The 12111-nt window shown below is 38.6% G+C and overlaps 1 protein-coding gene and 1 long non-coding RNA gene across 4 annotated transcripts in view; one reads left to right on the plus strand and one right to left on the minus strand.

Moving 5' to 3' along the window:
* The window catches only part of LOC148534441 (alpha-1,4-N-acetylglucosaminyltransferase-like), a 39734-nt gene that overhangs the window by 1717 nt on the left and 25906 nt on the right, over positions 1-12111 (plus strand). The window lies entirely within an intron of this gene.
* The window catches only part of LOC148534442 (uncharacterized), a 44538-nt gene continuing 41730 nt past the window's right edge, over positions 9304-12111 (minus strand). Inside the window, exon 4 of the long non-coding RNA XR_015877643.1 lies at positions 9304-10089. This is a non-coding gene — a long non-coding RNA (uncharacterized LOC148534442). The remainder of the gene's footprint in view (positions 10090-12111) is intronic.

Below are 12111 nucleotides of genomic sequence, written 5' to 3' on the forward strand. Positions count from 1 at the left end.
GTGGGAGGTCCCAAGGTAGTTCCATCATGCACCACTTTTCATTATGAGCTTTGACAAGATTGTGTGTGTTTGACAGGCAGTGTACTGTACATTACTGTACTTTACTGGGGCATTCATTTTATTTTGTATCTTGGAGTGCCATCCATCACCTGCAACTTCTCAGCAGATACAGACTAGTATCATCAAATCATAAAACGCTGCCTTAAATTCTGAGGAATCACTGTCATTAGGATTTTGGGTGCTTGTTTTTTAGTAGTGTTTTTCTATTTCTATGATTTACATTTTTATAGTTAAATTATTAACAGTAATCAATCAATATTAATAATGAACTGTTTGATTGATTAATAATTAATTGACTGACTGATTAGTGTTAATAATTTAACTATAAAACAGTAAATCGTTTTGTTTTTTAGTACTGTTTTTATTTGATTTACTTTTTTATAGTTAAATTATTAACACTAATCAATCAATATTAATAATGAACTGATTGATTAGTGTTAATAATTTAACTATAAAAAAAGTAAATCAAAGAAAAAGAAAAACAGTACTAAAAAACAAAACAATTTACTGTTTTATAGTTAAATTATTAACACTAATCAGTCAGTAAATTAACTATTAATCAATCAATCTCATTTGGATTCTTATTTTTTTACAGTTTGTTCCATTTATCAATTCTTTATTTTAATGTATAATTATATAGTTATATTCTATAATCAATCAATCTCATTGTAATTTTTGTTTGTTAATGGTTTGCTCAATTTATTCAATTATTTTTAATTTATAGTTATATTCTGTAATCAATCAATCAATTAATCAATCAACTTCATTGGGTTTTGAAGTCTTTTTTTAAAGTCTTTTATTTTTCATTTCTCTGATTTACTTTTTTATAAGTCAATTATTTACACTAATCAATCAATTATTAAATTAATAAATAAATTAATTAATAAATCAATAAATCTCATTTGGATTCTTGTTTTTTAATAATTTGTGCCATTTATCAAATTATTTTCAATTGAAAGTTAAATTCTGTAATCAATCAATAATTTAATCAATTAATTATTAATTGGATCAATCAACCGAATTGTAATTTTGGATGCTTGTTTTGTAACAATGTGATTGTTTTTTATAAATGTATTTAATTTTTTTATAGTTAAATTATTAACACTAATCAATCAATCAATCAATGCTTTACCTGGCTTCCACTCCATAGTACTCCACCTCCATTTAACTGTGCTGCCCTCTGATAGTCAATAGATTGATTAATGAAAACAATCTATCTCATCATATACTTTATATTAAAATGCCATCCTCTCTGCCACTGCAGTGCCATTATGTATTTTAGATGTGCTTCTCTAAGTTGCCATGTTTTGTGCTGTTGGTATGTCACATAGATTAGTTAGTCACCTCGCTACAGCCTTTGGTCAATTTGGGTGAAAACTGAAAACAATATTGTGAGCTGTGAAGTGGTTCAAAATTGGCTAGAAATAAGTGGACATTAATGTTATTGAGGTAATTAAAACTGTAGGAGCTAAAACAGGCCCACATTACATGAGTTTAGCTGTTTTCATCCATGTTTTAAAGAAATCTGGATCCAAAAGCAAAACACATGATGGTAGTTTAGGCAAACTAAAATCAAAACCTTTGAGGGTGGTTTTGTAAAAACAAAAATCAAAATACAGGGGTAAACACATATCTTTAATCTATGTTAATAAAATCAAATGTCCTAACTGACTTATTCCCTGACTTATCAATGCCCAACCGAAACCCCTAGACCTAGAAACATGAAAATCAGGGAGTAAATGCCATCCACGTCGTAGGTACTGACTAAGCAGGAATTTTTTTAAATTCGACTCCTAAGGGGGTGAAAAGGGCTAAAATGTTTCCTCCCGCTGAGCAATGTACTCATTGACTGACTTATTGTGGCTGCAGCACAGTTCAATTTTCAAAAACGAACTGTCACTCCAAGTGCTGCCAAACATCACTGGCAGTTAGTGTGGCTCCACTATTTGAATAGTGAGGGAAGGGAATGTGTTACAACACAGGTTAGGGAGGGGAATGTGTTACTACAGAGGTGAGGGGGGAATGTGTTACTCCAGAGGTGAGGGATGGGAATAAGTTACTACAGGGGTGAGTAAGGATTATGTGTTACTACAGGTGTGAAGGAGGGATTGTATATCTACACAGGTGATGGAGGGGAATGCCGAATGTGTTACAATACAGGCAAGGGAGATGAATGTCTTACTACAGAGGTGAGCAAGGAAAATGTGTTACTACAGAGGTGAGGAAGTGGAATGTGTTAGTACACAGGTGAGGGAGGGTAATGTCTTAAAATAGCAGTGAGGGAGGTGATGCATTACTATAGAGGTGAAGGACTAATGTGTTACTGGAGTGGTGAGATGGAAATGGAAATATTTACCATCTTATCTAAGGTCTACCCTGGAGAATTCAGGTATATCAGATACTATAGTGGTATTCTAGGGGTGGTCAGTGTTGCAGTATTTGGGTGCTAAAATAAGGGTCACCATACAGCTTATCTGGGATAAAATTAACAAAATGATGCTTAATATAGTCAGCATACAGCCACATTCAGAGCTAGCACCTTCTAGAAAATAATAGCTAGAATCTGATTGGTTGCTATGGGTAACATCTCCAATTCTAAAAACTCTCACTTTAGTAACTGTACCCCTAAACGTCAAATTACAAAATCTGTCTTTAATACACACGTATACTGTATTTCTGCATCATCCCCACAGACAGTAACATAATATAGAGCTAATACATATAAAAGCTAAAAGGTGTACACAGTCACGACATGGCACAATGACAACTTCGGGGTGTATACCAATCAATCATAAGTGAAACAAAATCCGTTAGGATAGTCAGATGAAAGTACTGCCTAAAGAGTGTATCAAATAATCAAAAAAATAAACCATAATGCGGTTCGAACAGACAGGTTTCTCCTTGTTAAGGAGACCACTATGTTATTAAGCAGTTAATACCAATCGATCAAATCAAAGAATTCAAAGAAATCAAATAATTTGGGAAAAACAACTGGAATTCTATGTTTCAGGGCATCAAAGCTCAGCCAGGATTCCAGGATGTACAGTAGGTGCAAAAGAGGATTGTCCCACAGGGAAGTGATACAGTAAGTGATGGAATAGACGTAGAGAGAAAACCTGAGATTTACACGTCCCAGATTTTTGCTGAAAACCTTACAGGTGGGAGAGGTCTCAACAAGCCAGTCCCGGTACTCCTAGGACAGTGGTATCAAACTCATGCCCTTCAGCTTTTGTAGGACTACATATCCCAGCATCCCCTGTCACAGTTTTAGCATGTCCTAATAGCAAAACTGTGGCACTGCATGCTGGGATGTGTGGTTCCACTGCAGCTGGAGGGCCCGAGTTTGATACCACTGTCCTCTGAAGACCTCAGACCTTAGAAATAGAGGAGAGCCTCTATGTTCAGTCACGATAATGCGTAATGTAAGATAAAGCAAAGGAAGATACAATCTGGCAACTTGGGCCACCCGATGATATAGATTATTGTCAAGACAATACCCTACCTCTGATTCAAGTGGATAACCTACAGTAATTTGGGGATGCTTACTATTCTAGATGAATCTAGTAAAATGTCTCTGGAGACTAGAAAACACTGAGAATGGTACTTTAAAAGGGAGAATGGAACAAATACAGAAGGAAGAGAGGAGTTACATTTTAACTTTAATGATCCTGCCCAGCTACAAAATAATTGATATAAGGTATCTGGGAGTAGAGCTCTGATTGTATCTTGGTGAAAATATTAGGGAAGTTTTCACAGTATTCTGACTCACAGGAGGCAGTATAATAAATCCCGAAGTACTTAATTTTTTCCCTAACCACTTGAAATCAAATTGGATAGCAAGCTAACTTTGCTCTAGTGAGGGGATATTGAGTAGCATAGCTTCAGACTTTGCAAAGTTTATTTTGTAGCAACATAGATTGCCATAGAACATCATAATTTGAAAGAGGGAGAGGACAGAGATCCAAGGTTCAAGAAGAGTCAGCAATCTGTCATCAGCAAAGAACAGTAAACAAGAGACTCAATCACAAGGTCAAATTTAAAAGCAAAACAGCTTTACCAAGTGCCATTAGCTATAGAGATAATGTCAAAGGGAAATCCATTGATCATGATCCTAGCTGAGAAGTACGTACAGTATAAAGAGCTTCTACTCCCTGGAGAAAGCTGCCAGTTAAGCCAAAGTGGCGTAAGGTATGAGAAATGAATCGCCAGGAGATCCTGTCAAAACTTTTTTCAGCATTATGAGATAGTATAATTGCAGGGGATTTTCTAGAATTTATTATGTAGATCAGGTTAGTGGTGCATCTCCTGTTGTCTAGGGCCTATCTACCAGGTATAAAACCCACCTGGCCATAGTAAACCAGCATGGGTAAAACATTATTAAGTCTATTTTCTAATATTATGACAGGTAAATGGGGCAGTAGCTGGCATAGTTATAGATGTCCTTTCCCGTTTTAAGAATGATAGACATTCTGGTCTTCAGTGACTCTTGGAACCTAGCAACACCACCAGGGATAAAGTTAAAGTGAGTGTGGATCTGGGGGGCTAAAACATCAGTTAATTTTTTTAATTTGCTGCCATAAACCCATCAAGACCCAGATATATCTGAACTTTTATCACATTAATGGTTTCATCAGTTGAAATTTCATCATTAAAAAATTCCACAACTAGAGGGGGCAATTTAGAAAGATGTGCTTCATCTAGAAATGTGTTAATCAATGCCAATTGTGTTTGAGTGTCGAAGTCAGTTCTTGGTTGGGGAGATTATACAGTTTTTGATAAAGTGTTTTAAATTCAGACTGAATTGACATTGGGTTACAGTATATTTTACGTTTGCCTGTGAAGCCAAAACTAGTTACAGTAAGTGACTAATACAAATGTATAACAAATCCCCTTTTCACCCACTCACTCCACAGACATTTGAATCTCAATTTAACTGTATGGCTCAATTGTAACAAATGAGTCCTTTGAGAGATACAGTTTCACATGTTGCTATTAAGATATTGTCCATTGGTAATATAAGCTAAACATATTTTCTTTTTGTCTGTACTGGAATGTATTTTGGTAAATGCATTTATGTCTGTATTGAAACTTTCACAGAGGTTAATCTCCTGTGGAATTTGGGCTGTTGAATGCCATTAAATTACACTATAGTTCTCCACCCTATGCAAACACTATGATACAGCTTTCAGCACTTCCTTATTATAATGTGTAACAAACTCCTGCCATTTCCTTATTAACATGTAACACTTGTTAATGTAGCCATTAACAAGGAATGGCTTTCTACAAGAACTTAAATTAATGTACTAGTATCTCATATAAAACAATATTTACATGTCTTCAGCTTTATCCAACGTACAAAGGACTGATTTTTCCATGTGCACAATTATAAACCACACTAATCAATATAAGAATGAGAATAGTATGCTTGATTCAGATCCACACACAAATGCTATCGCAGCTGCAATATATCATGGATCGCAAATGCAAAAATATGCTAATGACTCACCCACCGACCAGTGCTTAGAGACGCCCACTAAGAGCATCTCACAACTGCCCCTCATGCACAAAACTGGAAACATTGAAAACATGGAATGTAGATCCTGTGGCTATCAGTTTTCTGAGAAAGTCTTTGGTGCTGCAGACACAGGGCCTGATTCAGAGCCGGACGCTCTGAACGAGCGCCCGCTCTGAATCAGGGCGTGTTTTTTTTTTTCCGTCCAGCCTTTTGGACGCTTGCATAGCTGTGGGTTACCACCCACAGCTTATGCGAGCGTCCATGATGATGGTCGCGATGGTCAAGACCATCGCGACCATCGGGCTTGCGACGAGACCCTGTGGTAGGCCGCAAGCCCTGGAGTGATTTTGGCTCTATCAGAGCCAAAATCACTCCCACTGACATCACTAGTGATGTCAGTGGGGCCGGACCCAGACGGTAGGTGTTCCCATAACGCATAGACCCATAACGACGGCTACCCCGTCGTTAGTCGGGTCTCGCGCATGTGCACGACGGAGATACCTCTGTCGTGCGCATGCGCACTAGGGCACCATCGACCCGCTTGCGAGCGCTCAGCGCTCGCGAGCGGGTCTGAATCAGGCCCACAGTGCGTCTCCAGACTCGCAGAGGATTCTCCTGCTGTGAGCAAGGACACAGAGGGTAATTTATGCATGCCCTGAAAACACTGTTTAAATGGTCAGAAACACCTGCATTTTTCGAACCACCCCCTTTACCTCTCCGAAACACTAACTACCTGTCACTTACTTTGCGAGTAAATCCTCGGTGTAAGCATAACCACAGGACAATCACTGTGGGTTAGCAATGCGGCTTTCACGCATGCGCAATGGCAATCGTTCAAACTGCGTAAATATCGGCATTGTGTGTGGATCTGAATCAAGCCCATTGAGAGTATCAGTTTTGTGGATGTATCTTCTGTGTTATTGCATTGCACATGTCCCAGATCTGCAACAAAAGGGAAAACAGGTGATCCTTTAGGTTGTAACATACTTGTCAACTCTCCCTGAATTTCAGGGAGACTCCCTGAAATAGAAGCAATCTCCCTGACTTCGTGAAGAGTCTAGCAATCACCGTGATTGTACCTTACACCCATTAAGAAGCTGTTATATAAAAATACAGAGATATATACATTCAAATGTTATTGGTTATAAGGCACAGTGGGCCTGATTCAGAGCCGCTCGTAAGTGGCCGCTTGTTGGCTCCGAGCGATGTTCGCACAACTGCGCATGCGTATGGGTCGTAATGCGCATGCACCAACCAGTCATTGCGGTTGGAAATCGAGCGCTCGCAAAATAGCGAGTGCCTGCTAATTTGAGTGACAGGATGAGGCGTTTGTGGGTGTTAACAGGGGAAGGTGCTTGAAAATGGGGAGTGGTGATCTGAACGCAGGCGTGCCAAACGGTCAAAACGGGCATTTAAAGGGTGTGCATAATTAACAAAGCAACGTCATCGACCACGTCACTTGGTTGTTTGTTAGCCTGAACTGTTCGCATAATTGCGGTAGGAAAATCCAACCACAAGCACTGCGAGCAGTTCAGACGCCTTTCGATGTACTCGATTAATCTAATAAATAGCGGAGATGACGTATGATGCGAGCGGCCAGGGTGCGTCTTTACAAAATAGCGAGTGCATGTTTCGTTCGCTCGCTCAGACATAGAGGCGTCAACAGACCGCAAAGAGCGAGCGCTCAATTTAAATAGCCGGCCCCTTTCTCTGAACGAGCGAGCGCAAATAGTGTCCGGCTCTGAATCAGGCCCAGTGATCCTAATGGCTACATGCATTTTCTGAAACATAGCAATGTGTTTTCATCAACAAGTAGATCTTTCTAACTGCTTTCGGGCTCATTTACATTTGGATGCAAATCAATTTAATTGCACACCTCTCAGATGTAGCAGTACACGATCACTTTATCGCTCGCTCAAAAGTAGGCAAGTATGGATTGTAAGCTCTCACGAGCAAGGTTTCCCTACCTCATGTGCTAGTCTTTAAAGTACACCATAATTTCCTCCCCACTGCAAACAAACTCAAGTCTGCGCTTGTATGCACTTAAAGTTATTCAATGATTCTAATAAAAATAATATCTCACAGCTGACAATATATCTAAGCAACACGTGTCATGATTCAATATATATATATATATATATATATATGTATATGGATCGCAGATGCAGGCTACGACCTGCCTCAAAAATAGCCTGCATATTTGCCACCACTCCCCCATAATCTCCCCTAAACGGTGCCCAACAGTCGATTACCTTGCATGAAAACCGAACTGTGCCATATGCACTATGCGACTCAGACACGTGCAAATTACTGATTATTACTCAACTGCATAAACATTGGAATAGCATATGTCATCGAGTCAGGCCCTAGATTCCTGTGCAGTTGCAAAAGCAGGATTTTGAAAGTGGGGTTTCCAAATCCTTGGTTACTGAACCAATGGAAAAACATCTAGCCACATATATATATATATATATATATATATATATATATAGAAACAGCTTACACAGGATTTAGGACCACTACAGTAAAATTTACCACTCAGCCTATGAAAAGACATGAATGCAGTTGGCAACTAAATACAGCCAGCATGATTTATTAAAGACCCCCTCCCCCCAGTAGTGCCCCTTATACAGTGCCCCCAGTAGTGCCCCCTTATACAGTGCCACCAGTACTGCCCCCTTATACAGTGTCCCAGTAGTTCCCCTTATGAAGTGCCCCTTATGCAGTGCCCCCAGTAGTGCCCCATACACAGTGCCTCCCTATATAGTGCCCAAAGTAGTGTTTCCCCTATGCAGTGCCCCTTATACAGTGCCCCCAGTAGTGTTCCCCATATGCAGTGCCCCCAGTAGTGTCCCTTATACAGTGCCCCCAGTAGTGCTCCTTATACAGTGCACCCTTATACAGTGCCCCCAGTAGTGTCTCTTATACAGTGCCCCTAGTAGTGTCCCTTATACAGTGCCCCTAGTAGTGTCCCTTATACAGTGCCCCCAGTAGTGATCCCCCTATGCAGTGCCCCCCAGTAGTGATCCTTATACAGTGCCTCTTATACAGTGCCCCCAGTAGTGTCTCTTATACAATGCCTCCAGTAGTGCCTCTTATACAGTACCCCAGTAGTGCCAGTGCTCCCAGTAGTGCTGCCCCTTATGCAGTGCCCCTAGTAGTGCCCCTTATACAGTGCCACAGTAGTGCCCCTGTGGGTATCAGATGTATATTTATACTTATCTTTTTCAATATGGGTGAGGATTCTGGATGTTGTTTAGCACATCCTCAATGTAGGTTGGATTCATCATGGATTTATGCAAATAAATATATAAATGAAAATAGTGAAAAAACTGAACAAAAACAGAGAATCAAATAGTCTCTTCCTCAACATATTTATGCATCTATGGAAGATATATTTAGGCATGCCCCCACTCACTGAGTAAAGAGAGGTGATTTTCCCATCAAGGTATCTTTCATTAGGACGAAAACTTAGAGCTCCTACAGATTAGTAGTATCTCTGATTTGTGAAGTCTAGTTGATATGTAGTGTGTTTTGCAGAGAAGGAGTACCTCACTTACACTAATAAACAGGTAATGAAGCTTGTAAAGGTATCTTTATACAGTAGGTCATTCATAATGATGCGTACCGATACTCACGAGTTATCATGGAGGAGGAAAACATGTAGCGGTATCTTTGAATTACAATTTCTGGAATACACTCCAATATTAATAAAAGAGCGGTGTTTTATTCACACAAAAGATATGTAACAATGGATTAATCAAAAGTTCAAATAGACTGAAGGGGTAGGCAACACTTAGGGAGATGCAGACCAATTAAGGAAAAATATATATGTAAAAAAAGTCCCGGGATTTGTATAAAAAACTTAAGTGGTCATACCTTTTCTCCAATAGTGTGTCTAAAAAGTCCCATCAGGTGGTAAGTTCACCGAGCCAATGCATTTTGAGTTGATTAACTCTTTATCAAGGCATGGAGGTAAAGCTGTTGATTGCATGTTTTATAGTAAAGACAGTAAGATCCAAAATGGAGGCACATCCGGTTCCGGGCTGCAGACTGGAAGTGTATAAGGAATGTAGATCGCAAGGCACAATGTATAGAAAGTTTGGTGTTGAAAAAACACACTGATCTGTGGCTTTAAACTTCTGGTGTGGCAAATAGTTTACTTTCACGCATGTAGTCCTCTAGGTTAAGACCACTCCTGGAAGTGAAAGTCCAAAACTGGAAGTGGTCATGATGTTGATAGGGTATCTGGGAACTGTAGTTTAATTTTTTGTTGTTGTTTATCTTCAGCATGTGTAGTTCTTTAAGTCGACGTCGCCACCGGAAACGGAAGTCCAAGACCGGATGTGATCATAATATCGGATAGTGCTCTGGGAATTGTAGTTTTTCACAGGTGGTCCATCGGACTTAAGGATGGTTCTCAAAATCGTTGGACATTTAAATAAAATTAATTGAAGGATATATTTAGCAGGGAAGATATTTGTCACTGGAGTAGGCACTAGGTAATTAGTCACCTAGGAAGAGAAAGAGGATTTTAAACCTACTATTTACATATATATGTGATTAAAATGTAAATGTATCTTTTTGAAATAATTTATAAACATACAGTAGTAAAATATAAAAATATAGAAATATGAGCCTCTTGTTTAGTGAACAGAAAATAGACAAACCCAACCTCTGCGTACTCCAATAACTACCACACTGAGAATGAGAGTCCTCAATCCAAAAGGAAACAGTCCAGTAGCTTATTATTCACAATGATCTTCTTTCGTTGGTACTTGTCAAAAAAAGAAAGAGAAAAAAAACAAAATGGTGTATGTAGTACATCAAAACCAGTCTCTAATATCAACTCTTCACAATCTACTGCTTCACATAAAATCCAAATTGGTGTATAAAGTGTCCGTACCGTACTCACAATATAGTGTTACGGTCGCCTCATATAAAGGTATATTTAGTGGATAAACCGGATCACCAATGTGTGTGATGTTATATGGTACCAAAAAAGATATGACATGAAAGGATGGGAATACCCCAACTCACACTGCAAGTTGATACATATGTATGTAAAGGTTTCCTTTGATTCTGCTAGTCCTGTGTGTGACACACCTTGAAAAAGACAGATCGTCGAAACGCATTGGTGGCAGCAGGACTTAGGGGTATCTCTCACCTTGGACTATGAGCAGCTTGCGGTGGACTAGTCCGGACCTATTTCCGACCTCAGGTTACTGCTATTTTTTCCATACATTGTCCTCGCTCAATGATTACCCAATACGTGTATGTTTTATGTGGAAAATAAATTCGTTTTATTTGTTTATTACTTGTGACGGAGGGTTTTTACTTTCACTTTATGGCATTACCCATCATGAGAGGAGGCAATATTTGGGTCCTAAATTGAAGAACAGGACTAGCAGAATCAAAAGAAACCTTTACATACATGTACCAACAGAAGAAGCTACTGGACTGTTTCCTTTTGGATTGAGGACTCTCATTCTCTTTGTGTTAGTTATTGGAGTGCACATAGGTTGGGTTTGTCTATTTTCTGTTCACTATTATCTATTTGGGGGTTGGTGATCCCTCCACTGACATCCCCCTTCCATTGCAGCACTTTGAGCGCTGTTGTCCACTGTTAGATATTGGTTTTATGAGCCTCTTGTTTAAACTGAAAGCATTATATATAAATAGAAGGCATAAAAGTAATTATCATCATCAATAATAATAATAATAATAATAATAATAATAATAATAATAATAGTGTATATAAAAAATATATTTAAAATATGTATAAAATATAAAAAATATAAATATATATATATATATATATATATATATATATCGGTAAACTGGGGGCACTCTCAGGACTTTCAATGGAAAGAAAAAACAGAGCTTAAGCCGATGAGTTAGCCGACGTTTCAATCTCTTTTATTAGAGATTTTTCTCAGGGTCAACCAAATATAAAATGCAATACAAATAAATAGACAAAACACTCACCCTCGTGCAGCAGCATCAGCGGCCAACGCCGGGAACGATGATGTCATCACGCGGCATCACACAGACGGAGCGTTCAGCGTACACAGTCACCGGGTGGCCTCTGGTTACCATAGTGACTAAACCCAACACCTTGAGACAAAGTTAAACATAGTAACATCACTTCAAACAACCGCAATAACTCGACTTACACCGCAGAATTAGGCAAAAAAAGTACATGCTTTTCGCATTAGACAGACTGGAGCTATCACACGCAAATATACTGGATGGAGAAAATTATTATCATACTAAATACATAGTGTCAACAAAGGGTAATTATCAGTATTTATCTAGAGATAAAACATACAGAGCACATCCTCAATCTATCATAAGAAAAACAATCTAAGAAAGTCTAAAAATGAAAATTATAATGGGAACATTATTAACTCACAGACTATACTTTCAAAGATATATCATGTATAGTACATATAACATATACTACCAGTAATTATGATAAACGGGGGGAGCCCTAGAAGCTGAATACCAGACTTTATAAGCAGACTATCTAAGCA

Source organism: Taudactylus pleione, unplaced genomic scaffold, assembly GCF_031769625.1.
Source record: "Taudactylus pleione unplaced genomic scaffold, aTauple2 ptg000066l, whole genome shotgun sequence".
Taxonomy (NCBI): domain Eukaryota; kingdom Metazoa; phylum Chordata; class Amphibia; order Anura; family Myobatrachidae; genus Taudactylus; species Taudactylus pleione.